This window comes from Giraffa tippelskirchi, chromosome 5 (assembly GCF_054371585.1).
Source record: "Giraffa tippelskirchi isolate mGirTip1 chromosome 5, T2T-mGirTip1v1.2.pri, whole genome shotgun sequence".
Classification (NCBI taxonomy): Eukaryota; Metazoa; Chordata; class Mammalia; order Artiodactyla; family Giraffidae; genus Giraffa; species Giraffa tippelskirchi.
This window is the reverse complement of record NC_137279.1, coordinates 103,615,108-103,638,465: the sequence shown is the minus strand read 5'-3', so window position 1 is coordinate 103,638,465 and position 23,358 is coordinate 103,615,108. Positions and strand designations below refer to the sequence as shown.

General features: G+C 39.4%; 1 long non-coding RNA gene across 1 annotated transcript in view; it reads left to right on the top strand.

Annotated features, from left to right (window-relative positions):
• Window positions 1–23,358, top strand: part of LOC145504818 (uncharacterized) — an 81,488-nt gene that overhangs the window by 22,841 nt on the left and 35,289 nt on the right. Inside the window, exons 2-3 of the long non-coding RNA XR_014052537.1 lie at window positions 5,321–5,409; window positions 14,352–14,488. This is a non-coding gene — a long non-coding RNA (uncharacterized LOC145504818). The remainder of the gene's footprint in view (window positions 1–5,320; window positions 5,410–14,351; window positions 14,489–23,358) is intronic.

The window sequence follows — 23,358 nt, the reverse complement described above, 5'->3', positions numbered from 1 at the left end:
CTCCCAGTGTAGGGAACCTGGGTTCGATCCCTGGTTGGGGAGCTAGATCCCATATGCTGCAACTAAAAAAAGAAGATTGTATGTGCTACAACTAAGACCCAGTGCAGCCAAATAAATAAATATTTTAAAAAAATAATAAAATAAAGCAAGTATTTATTTATAATGAGAAAAGAAATCACAACAAAACTCTTAAAAAAAAAAACCCCAACAAATCAATAAATCTCACAAATACCATAGAATCCACAAACATCACAACATGATGTTTTAACTTGTTAACTATCTGAAATATCTCTATGTGATATGTGTGTATATAGTCCAATGTTCTTTTCATATGACAAAAATTTTGTAATATATTGCATAGAGAGAGTGGAAACATTTCAATGTACCTCTGATATGACTTATCAAGATTTGTTTTTAGTTACCGATAGTTTAAGAAAGCTTTTTCAGCACAACTTGTTGCTTCTGCTATCAGGCAGAATTTTACAATTGTTGTCAAATTTGGAAAAACTTCTATGCAGGTTTTTCGTATAAGCACAGTAAGATTTAGATAAGTCTTTCTGGACTAGCTTCTGACTATCCATGTCAAATCTTGTTCCATCGTCATAGTTGGAGCTGGGCTTTGTAGGATACATGCACACTTCAGCATGATGTATTTTGGTCTCAGCTTCTTGGGTGAACTGACAATGTTAGGAGTGTTTCTGGAGTCCATTCCTGCAACTGGGTGGCTAGGGTCAACTGTACACAGGAGTGATGTGTATCATGCATCATACATCCCACTCTACTCAAGCTGAATGTACCTTCAACTGAGCTCTGAAGCCAGTCTAACAAGAGCAAGTGTGATGGAGGGAAGGGGAGTCAGAGCAGTATTGACTAGTTGGTATTAAATACCTTAATTTTGTAAACTTAAAAACATATAACCATGCCCACGTACTGATAGAGTCCCTAAGAGAGCCTTGGAGGGGTCTCATGCCATTAGCTTCATGGTCAACTGCCCCTATGTGTTATATCAACATGTCGAACAATTCCGTCCCTCATACTGGCACATCTTGCTTGAAGTGAGCAAGATGGTGACGGGGATTTGGAATAACCAGTTCAGGAGACTTCCTGAACAACTTGTCCAGGCACAGAGACAAGATGTGACTCCTTCAGCAGTGGTGAATCCAAATTAAAGGGAGACTTAAGGATCTGATGGTGGCGCACCAGAAGGAACTCTTTGTCTTAGATTTTGCTGGTTTTTTTCACCCTGACGTCAGTTGGTTACATTTGATTTCAAAACTCCTCTTTGAATTTGTGGTGATTTATCTGACTCTGAACTCTCTCATCTCTGAAAATCCCTTCTTGGAGGGCCCTTGGAGCCCTGTGATACCTGGTGGTGGTAGAGATAAGCTGGCAAGGTTGTCAAACTTCCCTCAGGGCCCTTCCCCATGGTCCTGGGCAGAGGTATTTTTGAGGCTGGTGCAAGCAGCAGCTGGGAAGCAGGGGCCTAGTGGTGTGCTGGTCATCCCAGAAATGTAACCCCTCAGAAACGTGCTGCCCAGGTTCTCATAAGGAGGGTAAAACAAATAAAGCTGCCGCCGGTTTGGAACATACACTGGCTCCTTCCACATCTGCAGGACATTTAGCTCCTTGCATCTGGTAATGTTTGTGCAAATATAATTCCATATTCACTAATAATTCCTGGGGCTAAAGGCCCCCCCCTCGGGTAACCTTGTTAATATTCTCTCAAGGCCTGGTGTGAACGCCTCATAGCATTTTGATTAGAATTCAATCTTGTGTTTTTTTCCCCTCTCTGTCTCTCTCTCTCTTTCTCTCCCTCTCTCCTCTCATGCTTTCCCGGCCCCCGGTTTCCTGGCCACCCACATCAGGAGACATTCTCCCTCCCTTTCACTCTCCATTCTCAGTTTCAAGGAATTTCCTTGTGTCAAAGGCAAAATGTGATTGACATATTTTTCCCCTCTTAAGAGCAGCCATCGCAGTGTTTCATTTAACCATCTCCTTATGGGGCTCACGCAGTCATTACCTGGGTGAAAAAGAGACCTCCTGCTCACTCCCATGTTCAAGCACCAGGCTTGGACCCACAGAGCTCTGTATTTTTGTAGAGTTTTAAATTGCTGTTCTCCTTTCTCTACTCTTTTTTCTTTTTCTTTTTTCTCTCTTTAGGTAGGCACCAGCAAATGATTCCCTGGTGCGTTGTACCCTGAGCCTGAAAGAATTTTAGTTATCTAAAAACAGGTAGACCAGCTGCCTCCTACCAGTGCCCTCAGGTCTGCCAAGAAAAGCACTTGCTGTTCTTCAGACCTGAGGGAAAGAATGGACACATAATGGGTGCTCTAGCTGTGAATTCACCATCTCTAGGCTGGTTGTGCTCCTTGGGTTCCTTAGTCTTCCTTAACCAACTTATTTGTCTCCCAGGAGAAGAAAAGAGAAAACAAAAGCAAATTAGCCCTACAAGTGAAGAATTATCTTTAAAACCGAGAAGAATTTCTTGGCAGTGAAGTTCTTAATGTTGAAGGGATTCTGGAATGCAATGCACCCTCTCTCTTAGGCTGCCTTATCCTCAAATTACTTTGGGTTCTAAGGGTTTCTGCCTGAGAGGGATGAACTGGCTGACCTTGGAAGGTCACTTGTAGCTTTTTCATTCAGCAGCCACCTCTTCTTTTCTGTGGAGGGCCACACTTCTCACAGTGTTGGAGCTGACTCAGTCTTAAGGGGATTTATTCTTGTCTCTTCACAGTAGCCTGAATCACACCCCGCTGTTCTCTTCAGTGAATCATACATGCTAGTGTTGCTTGTGATAAGCTACCAGCGCAAAGTTACAATTGCAGGCAGCTCTGTCGTCATGCAATAATTATATTCTTAAAGTAACTCTGTGTGTCCCAAATACCATTGTTTCAGAAGGAAATGGAGTGCTAGATGATAGAGGCTTGGATTTGCAGTAATATAATTATTTTCCTGCTGAAATTTCAGTAATAAAATAGCTTTATTCCATTGCATATATGTACCACATCTTCTTTATCCATTCATCTGTCAATGGACATTTAGGTTGCTTCCATGTGCTAGCTATTATAAATAGTGCTGCAATAAACATCAGGGTACATGTGTCTTTTGAATTATGGTTTTCTTGAAGTCTATGCCCAGTAGTGGAACATATAAATGATTCACTTTGTTGTATAGCAGAAAGTAACACAGTGTGGTAAAGTACCTATACCCCAGTTTCTTAAAAAATCAGTTTAAAAAAGTAGTTTTGATAAAAGCTATATGTATATATACATATATAGCTGTAATATCTTAATTCATTGTACAAAGCTAACATTCAGTGACATTTTACCATTAATCAGGAGGAACGGTCTGTCTGCAGTGAATACTGAGAGCACTCTTATTAACATAATGTGACATAAATACTTGCTTGTCATAATTATTATCCATGTTATGATAAATAAAACATAAAGTCAACCCAGCAAAACAGGCATATATTCTTACATTGAGAATAACAGCAGTATGTGCATTATAAATTGTATTTTTGATTGATGTTATGCCCTACTGCTTTAGGAAAACTTGGCTATGGAGGAAATGCCAGTCCTTCCCACTATATAAACACTGATAAGAATACATGTCAATCTGTGGTCCATCCAGACAGTATGCAAGTCTGAAAGTAGAATTATGGATTGTGCATGGAAAATAGTGATTACCCTACAAGATACTGGCCCCAGAAGATTAGGATGGACTTCAAGACTTTGCTAGCTTATTTCAAATTCCTATTTCAGGTTTCCAATAGCCACTTATGAAGTCAAGACTGAAGAAATGATGTAGCTTGCCATGTATCTAAGTCTTTTCTGTACCCAATTTCTATTTTCACCTTGTATGCTCACTTGAGATAATAAGTTTCATAAATTCACCACCTGCTTCCTAGGGTAATACTTCCTCTTATTTGTTGTGTATCTGCTTTTTTCAAACTCAAGGAGTTTCACCAAATTCTTGTATTCTAGGATTCGGTTTAAGAGTCTATGGTTCACCATTTCTATATCTTTCATGACCCAGAAAACTTTGATCAGATTTTTATTACATGTTCCACTCATCTGTCTATTCCTCACTGCTACCACTTTCATCTTTCCAGGTGAATCAACAGGAATTTTAAGACTTGAATCACAGAGAATCCCTTTCTCTCCTTCTAAATATTTTAGTTGATGATGTCCAGAAGCTCTTTTAGTACCTAAATCATGATGACTGATATTACATATATCAGTTAATGTTGCTATAAGCTGGGATTTTCTTCTTAGAGGAGTAGATATAGTATATTCATGTCCTTCTATTCAGTTTTTCTGCTACACTGCTGTGTTTAAGATAATTAGACCAACTTTACTGATGACCACTATTAATAAGCTTAATACCTGAGCCAGTAGTTTCTAATTTTGAGCAGTGGAAATAGTTTTTCAAATACAAAGTTATATGGAATACAAAAACATGAATGTCATATAAGCAGCAGGAGTTGGACACCAATGCCTAGCTCATTTGGCTTCCCCCTGGTCTCTGAGGTACTCCATGAAATAAGAGGTCCATGAAAGATGCTTTGAAAATCACCAAGTTTACCAATCACCAAAGTGAGCATCAACTAACGCTTACTTTAAAAAGTATAACTTAGTCTAAAATGCATGCATCCACATTTTTTAAACAATTCTTTCTTTACAAAACGTATGATTTTGAAATGTGTCTTTTATTTCAAGTCACCAAATATTATCCAGGCCTCACCTGCTCATGGTTATAAATGAAGTCATGTGTGTGGTTCAGCACAAAGTACATTGACAAGGTAACCCTAACCTGTGGGACAGTAGGACCCCAGGTGACTTCTGAGGTGTTCTTATCCTCTAGTGTTTCTCAAGGAGTCTATAGGAGATGTTTTGCTTGTCCCCCTGCCCCCAGCCACCATCAGCAGTAACAGCGCAGACACATTGTCCCTGAGTGCAAAGTGGCTCTGCTGCTCCAGAAAGCTCTTTGTGGCCATTGTAGCCATCACCATTCCCTCTGCCCAAGAGTAGACACGGAAACTTTCTTTAATACCCCATAGTGCAGCCAAGAACAGAACTTATTACGTTTTTTGTCCAGCCTCAGGAATAACCAAAAGGAAGTATATACCAAAATCATCTTTTAGCTGGCAACTATACGTCCTCATGCAGTTTGCTATAAGCCACATTTCTGCTCAGCTACTGCAGAGAAACTCCATCCAATATCTGTTCTCTGCTCTTCCTTCCTTGTAGAAAAATAATTTCATTTGAGATGGTGACAAACCAGACTAAAAGGGTATCTTTCCCATCCTCTCTTGCAGCTAGGTACAGTCACAGGACTAAGTTCCAACTAATGCAACAGAAGTGGACTTCTGGGAAGGCTCCTTGCTGCAGCTGATACAACTGGGAGGTACTTCCTTTTTGCCTTTCCTGATGCCTGAAGTGAGTAAGTGAGAGCAAAATTGACAGCAGTCATCTTGGAATATGAGGTGGTCTTGAGGCTAGAAGCAAATGTTGAGGATGGTAGAGCAGAGAGAAGGAGATGGAGTCACTAATTACCTGGTGAAATCACCATGGAATCCTTGGAATAATGACTTCTGGACATATTTGTGTGTGATAGGTTTTCTGTAGTCAACAGGCAATCCTAATTAATCATGGCACAGCAGCAATGAGCCTGCTTCCTCCCTTCCTACAAGGCTGCTTAGCTCCTGACCTGGTTGCATATGGTGGAGTCCAGCTTCTCTCCATTGTGAGAAAAACCCTTCAGCACTTCTAGACCCTTCAGAGCTTCTTCTCAAGAGAACCAGAGCCCAGAAAGAAGTAATTTTCTCCTTACCCACAGTCGAGGGGCCAACTGCCAATTTTTTGCCTCTTGACCCAGAAGCTGCCTCTTTTCCAGGATAATTAAGAGTTATAATGATCATTCCCCCAGACCCCACTTTCTGCCCACAGGGGCGTGGCCTCACCTGCTGCTGCCAATGGTAAGCACATCGGGCTCACATTTCAGCCACAGTTCATTTCCTTCATCTGATAAATGGGGAACATTTAAAATAAACATAAACCACAAATGGCTTTTAAAATATACTCTTAGGTATTAGTTTTGGAATTCCTACCAGAGTACTTCTTAAATTTTATTTTTGACTCGGCTTATTTTTGGCTCATCTTACCCATATGTGCATTTTCTTAGATACACAGCAACTTATGAGCGTAAACTCAGAAACGCACACATACAGACTGGGTGCATGAGTATGCATACATGCACACGGAGATGCTTGTATACACTCCCACATCAATATATACATACACCCAGGACACTGATACACAAGCTAAAGGAATATGAATTGAAGTTTAGTTAATAAGAAAAATAAGGACTGGAGTAGATATAGCAGGTAAAAAGACTAGGCAGGTAGATTGTGAAAGAATAAAATAACCCCCAGGGTACTCATTTTTCTATGGCATTGCAGTAAATTTTCTATATGCTCCAGGGATAGGCTTAATGAGAAGTTGATTAGAGAGATGGGCTTAATGTATAGTCCAATGCTGCTGCTAAGCTGGCCCATGTCAACCTGGCCTTCTGGCTGGTCTCTTCTTTTTTAAAAATATTTATTTATTTAAGCTGTGCCAAGCCTTGTTGAAGTGTTAGTGGCTTAGTCGTGTCTGACTCCTTGGGACCTCGTGGACTGTAGCCCGCCAAACTCTTCTGTCCATGGAATTCTCCAGGCAAGAATCCTGGAGCGGGTTGCCATTCCCTTCTCCAGGGGATCTTCCCAATCCAGGGATCAAACCTAGTTCTCCAGCATTATGGCAGAGTCTTTACTGTCAGTTACTGCATCTGGGACCTTTGATCTTAGTTGTGAACTCTAAGTTGCAGCATATGGGATCTAGTTCCCTGACCAGGGATTGAAGCCAGGCCCCCTGCATTGGGAGTGCAGAGTCTTAGCCCCTGGACCACCAGGGAAGTCCCATCGCCGGTCTCTTGTTGATGGTAGAACTCTCATGAGCCGTTGTAAACTCCCTGAGAGTAGCAGGGAAGGCAGTCTTGTTCTCTAGCCTTATCATAGAAACCCAGAAAGATTTTGAAATGTGAGTGAATGATTAGTATACTTTGCACAGATCACCCAAAAGACTGACCCTCCTTGAGTATGCATGGGGAAGAGAGAAAAAGCAAGCAGAATGCTTACCTGGATCCAAGACAGCACTAGTTCTAGGAGATGGGTAGTGGGGAAGGGGAAATTAGGTAGAGATAAAAGGCCTCTGTGGTGACAATTCACCCCCTGGCCTGGGAGCTGGTGTGGGCTTGTAACTCTGCAAAGGAAAAGATTTTCTAGGATGTAATCCAAGGAACATCCCTGGCATTCCCGGAGAGGCCACTCTGGAGATAGAGACAGACAGAAGGATGGAGACACTCTGTTTCTCTTTTCATATTTTTGTCTTTCTCTTGTTTACATCGACTGTTCCTCTCCTCTCCTGGTGATTGAACACTTGGAATACTTGTATGTTCTAACCACAGCCTGGCCCTTCTGTCATTTAGCCAAATTACACACATTTAGGTCTTTTCATCTTTCTTTATGAACCACTCTCTCCAGTCTATTTAATCATTTTGGCAGTTCTTTTCTGAATTCCATCCAATTTAAAAATAAGCTAAATTCCCCACTCCTGTGGATTTAAAAGCAGGCTGTTGCGAACCCATGCAGAGTTCTAGCCTGGCTTTGGTGCATACAGAGGAAAGATAACCCCATGTTTTAAACTCTCTATTCCCAGTTTTCCTCAGCAGCAACAGCCTGGAAAAGGCCAGGGAAGGTAGGGAAAGGGGCAAGAAACTTTGTTGACCAGAGCAGAAGACCATGCTGATTGTTTTGGATTTGTTTTTAAATTTTCTTATTGACTGATTAATTGGTTGGTTGATTGTTGGAGGTGACAGTCACATTTGGCTCAGAATCTAAAAGGTGTAAAAATACATACAATGAACAGAAAGTGTTGCTTCTGTTCCTGTTACCTAGTCACCAACCCTGAAGAAACAACCAAAGTCACTTGTTTCTATGTGAATCATTCCAAAGATATTTTATGTACACAATCAAATATATATTTATATCTGTGTGCACATGAATCTCTCCACCTCCATTTTTAGACAAATGATGACATACTGCACACTTTGCTCTCCTCTTTGCGTTGCACTGACTCAATGAACATGAGTTTGAGTAAACTCCGGGAGTCGGTGATGTGGCATGCTACAGTCAATGGAGTCACAAAGAGTTGGACATGACTGAGCAACTGAACTGAACTGAACTGAACTTGCTTTTTTCAAACAATCTGTCTTGGAGATTTAGAGATTGGTCCATATTCATACACAAATAGTTTCTTCAGTATTTTTTATGGCTACATAATATCTATACTGTAAATGTGCTATGATTTTGGCATCCACAATTAATGAGCATTTGTATACTGACTTTTTATGGTTGCTGTTAATGAACATTTAGGGAGTTTACTAATTTTTTTTTGGTATTACTGATACTGCTTCACTAAATAAGTTAGAGATTTTACACATGTATGAGTAGATATGTAGAATGAAATTCCTGGGTTAAAAGGTAGGTGTAACCTAGATGGGTGGGTTGGGGTAGGGATGGAAGGGAGGATCAAGAGGGAATGGATATATGTATACTTACAGCTGATTCACCTTGTTGTATGGCAAAAACCAACACAACCTTGTAAAGCAATTATAAGTTATAAAAATAAGTTAATTATAAAAATAAAGTTAATTATAAAAATAAGTTAAAAAAAAACAAGGTACGTGCATCAGGTTGTTTAGTTCAAAGCTGGCTGACTATCAGCTTATACACCCACACTGTGCATGGATATGTGTGCATAATCAGTCATGTCTGACTCTTTGCAACCCTATGGACTGTAGCCCACCAGGCTTCTCTGTCCATGGGTATTCTCCAGGCAAGAATACTGGAGTGGGGCGCCATGCCCTCCTGGGATACCATGCCATCCCGACCCAGGGGTTGAACCCATATCTCCTGCATCACCTGCATTGGTAGGTAAGTGAATTCTTTACCACTGAGCAATCAGGGAAGCCCATACCCATACCAATGTATGAGAATAACTGTTTCCCCATACTCACATAAATACAAAATTTTTAGAACTTATGACAGTCTGATGGGGGAAAAGGTAAAACATTTTTGTAAATTTCCCTTATTGTAAGTGAAGCTGGCTTCTTTTCACAAATTTAAGAGCCATTTGAATTTCCTTTTGAGTGGATGGTCTATTTCCTTTCTTTATATTTCTATTGAATTGTTGGTTTTCTATTGATTTAGAGGGGCTTTTTAATAAATTAAGATTAGATCCATGTGACTTAAGTTGAAAATATATCTTCCTGCTTGTCATTCTTTTCTATTTACAAAACTAATATATTCACCTTTTATTTCATGATTTCTGGGCTTTGGTTTTGTGACATACTTAAATAAGTTTTTTTCCACTTTGATATTGTTTTTAAGAAATTCCATGGTGTCTTCTGGTACTCACATAACTGACAAGTAAACTTTGTTTTTCCAGATGGCTACCCAGTTGTATCAACATCATTTATTAAATAGATATCTTTTATTCATAGATTTGAATGCTACTTTTATAATGTATAAAATCTTCATGGCATTTGTGCCTGTTTTCCTTGCTGGTTTCTTATATGAATTTTAGAATCAGGTTGACTATTTTAAAAAATCATTTTGGCATTTTAAAAACTCAGGGACATGCTAAATTTATAGATTAATTAGGGAAAGTAGGCATCTTTACCACATTGCTTGTTCCTTCCCAAGAATATGATATATTTTTTCATTGTGCACATGTTTCTCAGTAGAACTTTAAAGTTTTGTTTTTGTAAACTGTGCCCATTTCTTGATAATTTTATATCTTTTTAGTTGCATAAATTGAGATCTTTTATCATCTCTTCTAACCAGTTGTATGTGTGTGTGTGCACTTTTGCTTTCTGCTGATTAATTTTGTAATCACCAGACACATTCCCAAATACTCTTCTGTTCTCTCTGAGTGTCTCTCAAAGGTTCTTGTAGGCCAGGGTTTCTCAACTCTGCACTATTGGCATTTTAAGCCAGGTAATTATTTATTTCTGGGGTGTTGGGGGAGAGGGAAGGAGGTGTGTTGTAGGATTTTAGTGACATTTCTTATCTCTACTTGCTTCTGATTAAGAACCATTGCTTTTGTTCATAATCCAAGGAAGGTATTCATTATTTCAACCTGCTCCCAGCCCACTTTTCTATTAGCCACTGTTGGATCTAATCACAAGAATGGAAATAGCTAAGGCCCAATGTTCTGTTGTAACAACAAACAATGCCTAGAAGTAGCCATGGAAGTAATGGTTATTCATAGTTCATGGCCAAGCTACTGGTGGAAATCAGTCACAGTTACAAACTTCATGAATTTAAAAGTTAAAAGTAATAAAGAGGGAAATGGAATTTATTGCTTCTGTATCACACTTCTTCTGCTTTCACTGTATGGTGTCTGGCATGTTCTCTAGCAGTTTGAAGGTGTGACCACTGTCTTCTCCATAGGCTTGAGTCATACATCGCAGGCTTGAAGGGATATCATCATGTTCCTTAAGGCATGTTATTACATCTTGCACTCTGTTAACACTCTCAACTATGTTGTACCATTTTTATATTTTTGCAATGTTTACCATTGTGCTGAGTTCATGGCAGGGTGTTTGAAATAAGAAAGATCTGCATTCAGTTCCTCGTTAAGAGTCATTAGATTATTAGCTGTATATACAAGTTATCTTATTTCTGTAAATACCATCGGCAAAACAATTATGAATATTACTCACATTGTAGCGTTGCAGTGGCCATTAAATGAGATCACATGAGTAATGAAATGAGAACATAGCAAGAACACAATACGTTGACTCGCACTGAAAACTCAAGCACTCAATATGTGATAGCTGTTCTCTTCACTGTTATTATGTGAATATAAGTTCTTTATCTGAAGAATTAAGACTAAAACAAACTAATCTAAATCATCTCTTAAAAATGTTAAATATTGGGAAACCAGTTGAAAATAGTGGCTTGATACTGTTGAAAGTCAGATATTTCTGTAAGAAACATCCATTCCTATTATTTCTTATTTATTGAACATAGACTCTTTCAGAGTCTGAATAGTCTGGGCCTTGTCAGCAGCTTTGTGGGTGATTATTGTCTATAGAATTCAACATTGACTATAGAATAACATACAATACAAAAGGGAAAAATTTGTTCTTAATCATGTTTTTATGAAGTGAAGCAGAATTTAATGATAGTATTGCTTAGTTGGACTTGCTTATTTTCTTGTTAAAGCCTTTTCAAGTTTTGCTTGTCACACACATATAGAAATATATACATATATAAAACTTAGATGTACTGTATAAAATAAGCAAATAATGGATAACTTCTGCTCAAATTAAGAAATAGCACATTACCAGTCCCCTGAACAGTGGATCCCTTCCTTATCATAATCCTCCCAATCCTTGTTTTTCTTTGTAACTTTACCCTCTATAAATATGTGCCCTATTGATATAGTTTAATAATTTTTCTATCCTGTTTTAAAACTTTCCGTAAATGTATTGGTACTAGATCTATTCTTTTGTACCTGGCTTCTTTAAGTTTGTTAGGTTTATCTACAGTTTTGCCTTATAGTATTTCATTGTATGAATAAAGCACAATTTATTTACCCATTCTACTGTTGATGGACTGATGAGTTATTTTCAGTTTGGGACAAATATGAATTATGTTGCCATGAGCATTCCTGTACATGTATTGTGGCAGGAGTTTCTCTGATTAAGTACCCAGAAATAAAATTCTGGATCATAGGGTGTATGTAAATTCAAATTTAACAACAATTTTCAAAGAGGGGTGCACTAATTCATACTCTCACTAACTCTGTGAGAGTTATGCATGCTCCACATCCTTGCCACATCTGTTATTATCAGGGTACTCATTTCTAGGAGCCCGGTGAGTCTGTGGTGAAATTTCATTATGACTTTAATTCATGTTTCCTTAAGGTTGAGAACCTCAGACTGTTAATTGGTCAACTGAAATTTCCTTTGCCGTGAATTGCCTCTTTTAATCTTTTGTCTGGATCTCTACTGGAATGTTCTGTTTGCTTTTCTTTAGGATTTTCATATCCTTTTTCAGAAGTGAGATTGGCATGTACTTTCTTTTCTTAAATTGATTTAGCTTGTGCTATCAATGTTCTAGCTTCATTTGATGAGTTGGGTAATATGTAATTCTTTTCTATTATCTGGAAGAGTTGGTACAAGAGTAGAATTATTTCTTTGAAGAACTTTTGATGAAACCTACCATCAAGTGGGTTTCCCAGGCGGTGCTAGTGGTAAAGAACATGCCAGTTCAGTAAGTATACCAGTGCAGGAGACGTACGTAGGTTTGATCCCTGGGTTGGGAAGATCCCCTGCAGGAGATAATGGCAACCCACTCCAGTATTCTTTTTTTTTAATTAATTTATTTATCTTAATTGGAGGCTAATTACAATATTGTGGTGGTTTTTGCCATACATCGACATGAATCAGCCACAGGTGTACAAGTGTCCTGCATCCCAAACCCCCCTTCCACGTCCCTCTCCATCCATCCTTCTGGGTTGTCCTAGGGCACCAGCTTTGAGTGCCCTGTTTCATGCATCAAACTTGGACTGATGATATATTTCACATATGGTAATATATATGTTTCAATGCTATTCTCTCAAATCATCCTACCCTTGCCTTCTCCCACAGAGTCCAAAAGTCTGTTCTTTATATCTGTGTTTCTTCTGCTGTCTCACATATAGGGTAGTCATTACCATCTTTCTAAATTCCATATATGCTGCTACTGCTGCTAAGTTGCTTCAGTCGTGTCTGACTCTTTGCAACCCCATAGACGGCAACTCACCAGGCTCCTCTGTCCATGGGATTCCCTAGGCAAGAATGCTGGAGTGGGTTGCCATTTCCTTCTCCATAATTCCATATATATGCATTAATATACTGTATCGGTGTTTTTCTTTCTGACTTACTTCACTCTGTATAATAGTCTCCAGTTTCTTCCACCTCATTAGAACTGATTCAAATGTGTTCTTTTTAATAGCCAAGTAATATTCCATTGTGTATATGTACCACAGCTTCCTTATCCATTTGTCTGCTGATGGACATCTAGGTTGCTTCCATGTCCTAGCTATTGTAAGCAGTGATGCAATGAACATTGGGGTACACGTGTCTCTTTCAATTCTGGTTTCCTCAGTGTGTATGCCCAGCAGTGGGATTGCTGGGTCGTATGGCAGTTCTATTTCCAGTTTTTTAAGGAATCTCCACAGTGTTCTCCATAGTGGCTCTACTAGTTTGCATTCCCACCAACAGTGTAAGAGGGTTCCCTTTTCTCCATACCCCCTCCAGCATTTATTGCTTGTAGACTTTTTGATAGCAGCCATTCTGACTGGCATGAGATGGTACCTCATTGTAGTTTTGATTGCATTTCTCTGATAATGATTGATGTTGAGCTTTTTTTCATGTGTTTGTTAGCTCTCTGTATGTCTTCTTTGGAAAAAAGTCTGTTTAATTCTTTGCCCATTTTTTGATTGAGTCATTTATTTTTCTTGTATTGAGCTGCATGAGCTGTTTGTATATTTCTGAGATTAATTCTTTGTCAGTTGCTTTGTTTGCTATTATTTTCTCCCACTCTGAAGGCTATCTTTTCACCTTGCTTATAGTTTCCTTCATTGTACAAAAGCTTTTAGGTATAACTAGGTCCCATTTGTTAATTTTTGCTTTTATTTCTGTTACTCTGGGAGGTGGGTCATAGAGGATCTTGCTGTGATTTATGTCAGCGAATGTTTTGCCTATGTTTTCCTCTAAGAGATTTATAGTTTCTGGTCTTATATTTAGATATTTAATCCATTTTGAGTTTATTTTTGTGTATAGTGTTAGAAAGTGTTCTAGTTTCATTCTTTTCCAAGTGGTTGACCAGTTTTCCCAGCATCACTTGTTAAAGAGATTGTCTTTTCTCCATTGTATATTTTTTCCTCCTTTGTCAAAGATGCAGTTAAAATATTTTTCCAATGATATTTACCATTTTTGCAAAATCACGAAAAATTTGTGTTCCTGGTTCTAAGAGTATAAGACTAAATAAGATATGGGGCCTAGCAACAGTGGATCCAGAGTTTAGTGAGGAGATGGGTATATAAACGGTTAACTTAAGTAAACTGTAATAAGTGTTATAATAGGTAGATGTATATAATCTCAGGTTGATGTGAAAGTAGAAAATGACAAATAAATCTAAAAAAGGCTTCACATGGGAAGCACCATTTGACCCAGTCTTACAATATTTTCAGGAATTTCCCAAGCATGAAAAGAATGGAAGCAACTCATGGAAGAAGGAATAACATGAGCAAGAACCTAGAGGTGTGAAAACACAGGAACATGTGCTTGGTGACAAGGAAGCAGTTCTAGGAACTTGCAGTTAGGACAGGTGAGAGGGACTGATGGGAGGTGAGGCTGGGGAGGTACATAGGAGCAGATAATTTAATTCTTTGAGTGATAAGCTAGAGAGGTTGGTTTTTTATTGTCATTGTTGTTCACTATGAAGAGCCATAAAGGGACTTTTCCTTCTCTAGGGGATCTTCCCCAACCCAGGGATCAAACCCAGGTCTCTTGAATTGCAAGCAGATTCTTTACCAGCTGGGCCACCAGGGAAGCCAGACTAGTACTAGTACTAGTGTGAAGTATATCTTGGAAATGAGACAGACCAGAGGCAGGAAGATAATCATGAAGGTCCTGTCATGGTATAGTTTATAGTCAGACAAACTGAACTAAAGCAAATGGGCAAGAAGTAGGAGAATGATATTAAAAGATGACTCTGCAGTTTTTATTCAAGTGACCTAGTAGACAATAGATACAAGGATAAGGAAGACATAAAGAGGAGCTGGAAGATGCATATGGTTTGAGATTTCTGGAGTTACTGATTTGGTGACCAGGAAACACCTCTTTGTAGCTATCCATTGAAGACAGTATAGACCTGGAGTTCACAGAGTAAGCAGGGTTAGAGATGAATGGCATAGAATGGGACCGCACTTCAGGAGGGGCATGTAGATGGAGAAGGGAACCACTGATGGAATCTTGAGGAATGGCCTTTTGGAAAAGGTGACTGAAGAAAGAGAACAAGCAAAGGAACTGATAAAAGGGTAGTAAAAGAAGTGGGAAGAGAAACAAGAGTGTCTTATGAAAACCAAGCAAAGCACTTTAAGAGGGAAGGAGTTAGAATTACTGCCACAAAGAGATTTAAAAGAATAAAGTCTAAAAACAAATGTGTACTGTTTCATCGGTGGAGCTAGAAAGTAGAAAGCAGATTGCAATGTCTGAGATATTAATGGGAGGTGAAGAAGGGAGGACAAATAAAACCTATTTAGGGGAAGCAGTAGTTAAAAGCACACATCCTAGAATCAGACTGCTGTCATTAGCATCCCCACTCTGTTGTTTACTAACTCTGTGGTCTTAGACAAGGGACTTAATCTCCCCTTTCCTCAATTTCCATATCTGGAAAATGTGATAATAATAGCATATATCTAATCAAGTTGTTTTGAGGGTTGACTTATACATTAAGAACTTGGACTAGTGCCTGGCACACAGTGGGTGTTCAATTAGCTGTAGCTCTTATTCCATCAAGACGGAAACTGATGAAAAAGAAAGCAGTGGGTCAACAGCTTGAGGATGATGGGGTGGGAACAGAAAAGAGGGCAATATTTTTGGAAGAGTACATTTGTAGGTAGATGCAAATCAGAGGAGAAGAAGAAACAACTCAATAGAGTGATTAATTAGGAATTAGAGTCCAAAGGGAGAATGAGTCTGTGAAATGAGGAGAAAAGGTAGAGGTATTGAGCCTATGCAGGATAGGAAGAAGCAGAGCTCAATGTATATATGTATATTTAATCATGGGGTTGCCTGGTAGCTCAGATGGTAAAGAATCTGCCTGCAGTGCAGGAGGCCCGGGATCAGTCGCTGGGTCAGGAAGATCCCCTGGAGAAGGGAATGGCTACCCACTCCAGTACCCTTGCCTGGAGAATTCCATGTATATGTGTGTGTACGTATTTGTGTGTATATATAGTATATACAGCAGCATGCTATTCTTACATTCAGTTCAGTTCAATTCCATTGCACACTCGTGTCTGACTCTTTGTGACCCCATGAACCAGAGCACACCAGGCCTCCCTGTCCATCACCAACTCCTGGAGTCCACCCAAACCCACATCCATCGAGTCGATGATACCATCCAACCATCTCATCCTCTGTCATCTCCTTCTCTGCCTGCCCTCAATCTTTCCCAGCATCAAGATCTTTTCCAATGAGTCAGCTCTTCGCATCAGGTGGCCAAAGTATTGGAGTTTCAGCTTCAACATCAGTCCTTCCAATGAACACCCAGGACTGATCTCCTTTAGGATGGACTGGTTGGATCTCCTTGCAGGCCAAGGGACTCTCAAGAGTCTTCTCCAACACCACAGCTCAAAAGCATCAATTCTTCTGTGTTCAGCTTTCTTTATAGTCCAACTCTCACATCCATACATGATTACTGGAAAAACCATAGCTTTGACCAGACAGACCTTTGTTGGCAAAGTAATATCTCTGCTTTTTAATATGCTGTCTAGGGTGGTCATAACTTTCCTTCCAAGGAGTAAGTGTCTTTTAATTTCATGGCTGCAATCACCTTCTGCAGTGATTTTGGAGCCAAGAAAAATAAAGGCAGCCACTATTTCCACTGTTTGCCCATCTATCTGCCATGAAGTGATGAGACTGGATGCCATGATCTTAGTTTTCTGAATGTTGAGCTTTGAGCCAAATTTTTCACTCTCCTCTTTCACTTTCATCAAGAAGCTCTTTAGTTCTTCTTCACTTTCTGCCATAAGGGTGGTGTCATCTGCACATCTGAGGTTATTGATATTTCCCCCGGCAATCTTGAATCTAGCTTGTGCTTTCTCCAGCCCAGCGTTTCTCATGATGTACTATTCATATGTTAAATAAGCAGGGTGACAATATACAGCCTTGACGTACTCCTTTTCCTATTTGGAACCAGTCTGTTGTTCCATGTCCCGTTCTAACTGTTGCTTCCTGACTTGCATACAGGTCAGGAGGTCTGGTATTCCCTTCTCTTTCAGAATTTTCCACAGTTTATTGTGATCCACACAGTCAAAGGTTTTGGCATAGTCAATACAGCAGAGGTAGATGTTTTTCTGGAACTCTCTTGCTTTTTTGATGATCCAGCTGATGTTGGCAATTTGATCTCTGGTTCCTCTGCCTTTTCTAAAACCAGCTTGAATATCTGGAAGTTCACAGTTCATGTATTGCTGAAGCTTGGCTTGGAGAATTTTAAGCATTACTTTACTAGTGTGTGAGATGAGTGCAATTGGGTGGTACTTTGAGCATTCTTTGGCATTGCCTTTCTTTGGGATTGGAATGAAAACTGACCTTTTCCAGTCCTGTGGCCACTGCTGAGTTTTCCAAATTTGCTGGCATATTGAGTGCAGCACTTTTACAGCATCATCTTTAAGGATTTGAAATAGCTCAACTGGCATTCCATCACCTCCACTAGCTTTGTTCGTAGTGATGCTTTCTAAGGCCCACTTGACTTGACATTCCAGGATGTTTGGCTCTAGGTGAGTCATCACACCATCATGATTATCTGGGTCCCGAAGATCTTTTTTGTACAGTTCTTCTGTGTATTCCTGCCACCTCTTCTTAATATCTTCTGCTTCTGTTAGGTCCATACCATTTCTGTCCTTTATCGAGCCCATCTTTGCATGAAATATTCCCTTGGTATCTCTAATTTTCTTGAAGAGATCTCTAGTCTTTCCCATTCTATTGTTTTCCTCTATTTCTTTGCATTGATCGCTGAGGAAGGCTTTCTTATCTCTCCTTGCTATTCTTTGGAACTCTGCATTCAAATGGGAATATCTTTCCTTTTCTCCCTTGCTTTTCGCTTCCCGTTTTTTCACAGCTATTTGTAAGGCCTCATCAGACAGCCATTTTGGTTTTTTGCATTTCTTTTTCTTGGGGATGGTCTTGATCCCTGTCTCCTGTACAATGTCACGAACCTCCATCCATAGTTCATCAGGCACTCTGTCTATCAGATCTAGTCCCTTAAATCTATTTCTCACTTCCACCGTGTAGTCATAAGGTAAGGGATTTGATTTAGGTCATAACTGAATGGTCTAGTGGTTTTCTCCACTTTCTTCAATTTCAGTCTGAATTTAGCAGTAAGGAATTCATGATCTGAGCCACAGTCACCTCCCCGTCTTGTTTTTGCTGACTGTATAGAGCTTCTCCATCTTTGGCTGCAAAGAATATAATCAATCTGATTTCGGTGTTGACCATCTGGTGATGTCCATGTATAGAGTCTTCTCCTGTGTTGTTGGAAGAGGGTGTTTGCTATGACCAGTGCGTTCTCTTGCCAGAATTCTATTAGCCTTTTCCCTGCTTCATTCTGTACTCCAAGGCCAAATTTACCTGTTACTCCAGGTGTTTCTTGACTTCCTACTTTTGCATTCCAGTCCCCTATAATGAAAAGGACATCTTTTTGGGTTGTTAGTTCTAGAAGGTCTTGTAAGTCTTCATAGAACTGTTCAACTTCAGCTTCTTTGGCGTTACTGGTTGGGGCATAGACTTGAATTACCGAGATATTGAATGGTTTGCCTTGGAAACGAACAGAGATCATTCTGTCGTTTTTAAGATTGCATCCATGTACTGGATTTTGGGCTCTTTTGTTCACTATGATGGCTACTCCATTTCTTCTAAGGAATTCCTGCCCACAGTAGTAGATATACTGGTCCTCTGAGTTAAAGTCACCCATTCCAGTCCGTTTTAGTTCACTGATTCCTAGAATGTCAACGTTCACTCTTGCCATCTCCTGTTTGACCACTTCCAATTTGCCTTGATTCATGGACCTAATATTCCAGGTTCCTATGCAACATTGCTCTTTACAGCATCGAATCTTGCTTCTGTCACTTGTCCCATTCACAACTGAGTGTTGTTTTTGCTTTGGCTCCATCCCTTCATTCTTTCTGTAGTTATTTCTCCACTGATCTCCAGTAGGATATTGGGCACCTACTGACTTGGGGAGTTCCTCTTTCAGTGTCCTATCTTTTTGCCTTTTCATACTGTTCATGGGGTTCTCAAGGCAAGAATACTGAAGTGGTTTGCCATTCCCTTCTCCAGTAGACCACCTTCTGTCAGGCCTCTCCACCATCATCCGTCCATCTTGGGTGGCCCCATACGGCATGGCTTAGTTTCACCGAATTAGACACGGCTGTGGTTCATGTGATCAGATTGGCTAACCTTACATATTTATACCTTAATTTTCTAACCCAGTAATATATCTTAGAATTCTCTTTCAATAGCTGGCTAATGTGTTATTGAGTGGGTTATCATAGTTCATTTAAGAGCCTAGTACTTAAGGAAGGGGCATTGAATCTGTGTCCAGTTATTTGCTTTTACAAGTAACAAAGTACTAAACATTATTGTGTATTTGTGTACACATATGTCCACTTGTACAAATATTAATATATGCATAGGATAAAATTTTCAGAGAAGACAATGGCAACCCACTCCAGTACTCTTGCCTGGAAAATCCCATGGAGGAGGAGCCTGGTGGGCTGCAGTCCATGGGGTTGCTAAGAGTCGGGCACGACTGAGTGACTTCCCTTTCATGCATTGGAGAAGGAAATGGCAACCCACTCCAGTATTCTTGCCTGGAGAATCCCAGGAACGGTTGAGCCTGGTGGGCTGCCTTCTGTGGAGTCACACAGAGTTGGACACGACTAAAGTGACTTAGCAGCAGCAGCAGCAGCAGGATAAAATTTTAGAAATTGTATTTCTAGGTGAGCGGTATCAGTAATTACCCCTCCAAGGAGGAGAAGCTATTTTATACTCCTACCTTAGAGTGTATCCATATACCTGTCTTTACATCCTTTGAACACTGTTAATACCAGACTTTTCAATCTTTGTCATTCTAATATATGAAAAACAACTTTATTGTTTCCATTCATACTTCTTTAATGACAAGTGAGATTAGGCAGCTTTTAATATGTTTATTGGACAGATCTATTTCTTGATCTGTAGTATGCAACCTCTAAAATGGCCCCAAGATCCTCAACTCCTGGTATTCAGATTCTTGTACAGTCCTTCCCACAATGCACCAGGTTTGGCCTGTGTTACTAAAAGAAAGAATATGGTGGAAGTAATGGTGAGTCACTGCCAAGATTAAGTTGAAAAAATACATTGTGGCTTTTGTCTTGAGATCTCTCTCTCTCTTTGTCTCTCTAGTCACTCACACTGGGAGAAACTTCTATGTCATAAAAACACCCAGGCAGTTTAGAGAGAGACCCACATGGGAAGAGGTCTCTGGCCAGCAGCCAGCAAGGAAGTAAGGCCTGACAAAAACTCTATGAGTGAGTTTGAAGCAGATCCAGCCCCAGTCAGGCCTATAGATACTGTGGCCCTGCTGACAGCTTGACTGCAACTTCACAAGAAACATGGAGATGGACCTCCCAGATAAACCACCCCAGATTCCCGGCCCAGAGAAGTCAGGAGAGAGTAGATGTTTGCAGGTTGTTTTAAGCTGCTGAATTTGGGGGTAATCTGTAGTACAGCAATGTATAACTAATACAGCTTCCCCCCCCATTTTTCCATAAATTGCTTATTTTTTTGTTACTGATTTTAAGAATATTTATCATTTTAAGATAACCCTTTGATGGCCAACTGGCACATGAAAAAGGAATCCTCCTGCACTGTTAGTAGGAATATAAACTGGTGCAGTCATTATGGAAAAGAGTATGGAGGTTCTTCAAAAAGCTAAAAATAGAACTAGCCAATGATCCATTAATTACACTCCTGGGTATATAACCAAAGAAAGTGAAAACACTAATTAGAAAAGATGTGCATCCCAGTATTCATAGCAGCATTATTTACAATAGCAAGATAACGGAAGCTATCTAAATGTCCTTCAACAGATGGATGGATAAAAAAGATGTGGTGTGTGTGTATACACACACAATATTTTACTTAGCCATGAAAAGGATGAAATTTTGTCATTTGCAACAACATGAATGGACCTGGAGTGTATTATGCTTAACAAAATGTCAGATAAAGACAAGTACTGTATGTTATCATTTATATATGGAATCTAAAAAAAGGAAACAAATGAATACAACAAAACAGAAACAGACTCATAGATACAGAGAATAAATGAGTGGTTACCAGTGGAAGAAGAATGGAAGTAGGCAAGATAGAGTCAGGGGATTAAGAGGTACAAACCACTATATATAAAATAAATAAGATACAGGAATATATTGTATGAGGAATATAGTAAATATTTCATAATAATTTTTTTTTATAAATTTATTTATTTTAGTTGGGGGCTAATTACTTTACAATATTGTAATAGTTTTAGCCATACATTGACATGAATCAGCCATGGGTTTACATGTGTTCCCCTTCCTGGACCCCCCACCCACCTCCCTCCCCATCCCATCCCTTTGGGTCATCCCATTGCCCCGGCCCTGAGCCCTTGTCTCATGCATCGAACATGGAATGGTGTTCTGTTTCACATATGATAATATACATGTTTCAATGCTATTCTCCCAGAACGTCCCGCCCTCACCTTCTCCCTCAGAGTCCATAAGACTGTTCTATGCATCTGTGTCTCTTATTCTGTCTCGCATATAGGGTTATCGTTACCATCTTTCAAATTCCATATATATGCATTAGTATACTGTATTGTTGTTTTTCTTTCTGGCTTACTTCACTCTGTATAATGGGCTCCAGTTTCATCCATCTCAGTAGAACCGATTCAAATGTATTTTTTTTAATGGCTGAGTAATATTCCATTGTGTATATATACCACAGCTTCCTTATCCATTCGTCTGCTGATGGACATCTAGGTTGCTTCCATGTCCTGGCTATTGTAAACAGTGCTGCGATGAACATTGGGGTACACGCGTCTCTTTCAATTCTGGTTTCCTCGGTGTATATGCCCAGCAGTGGGATTGCTGGGTCATATGGCAGTTCTATTCCCAGTTTTTTAAGGAATCTCCACACTGTTCTCCATAGTGGCTGTACTAGTTTGCATTCCCACCAACAGTGTAAGAGGGTTCCCTTTTCTCCACACCCTCTCCAGCATTTATTGCTTGTAGACTTTTGGATAGCAGCCATTCTGACTGGTGTGAAATGATACCTAAATATTTCATAATAATTTTAAATGGCGCATAATCTTTATAAATGTTTAATCACTGTTGTATACTTAAAACTAATGTAATTTTGTAAATCAACTATATTTATTCAACCTAAATAAAATTTTTGTTCAGGTTTTATTTCAAGGAGTTTTTGTTTTGTATAGGTCAATTGGTAGTCTCTTTTCTTTTTTTATTTCTCTGTTTTATTTAATGTATTCATTTCAAAATTATTGTTAAAAATCACTCATGCTTTCTTCTATTGCTATGTCTTTAAGTTCACTAATACTTTCGTCTGCAATGTCTAATATGCTGGTGTTCCCATCAGGTGTATTTTTTTAAATTTCAGATATTGTAGTTTTCACGCCTAGAAATTTATTTGTGTCTTTTTATGATTTCTAGGTCTCTACCTGGAATGCTTAATCTTTTTTTTCAGCTTTTTCATTATGTGGACTATACTTACAATAATTGACTTAATATCCTTGAATACTAATTCTGTTGTCTTACTAATTCCTGACTCTGTTTCTATGGATTGATTTTTTTCATTGTGTAATATTTCCCTGTTTCATTGCATGCCTGGTAATTTTTTAATGGATTGTGAAGCCAGACATTGTGAATTTTATCTTCTTGGCTGCTGATTTCTTTGTACAGTAAATATTCTTGAGTTTTGTCCTAGAACATAGTTAACTGCTTGGAAAACACTGATCTGTCTAGATCTTGTTAAACTTTGTTAGGTAGGAACCAGAGTAGCATTCAGTCTAGGGCTCATTTTCCTCCATTAATAAGACAAATTCTTGTGAGTACTTTTCCTGATTCCCTGTGAGTTTTGAGGATTTTCACTGTGATTGGTGGCAACAGGAACTGTTTCCAGCTCTTGTGAGGTATTGTTCTCTCTCAACCTTTCAAATGGTTGCTTCCCCAGCCTCTGGGGGTTCTACTAGTTTACTCACATTTGCCGAGCAATACTGAGCTGCACACTGCAAGGGGACCCTCTGAAGACCTCCAGAGCTCTCTCTGCAGCTCTTTTCTCTCTAGTGCGCTACCCTCTACTCTAACTACCTTGGTCTCCCTGGACTCACAGCTACATCTTTTCAATTTAGAGAGATCATTTTATGTAACTGGCTTC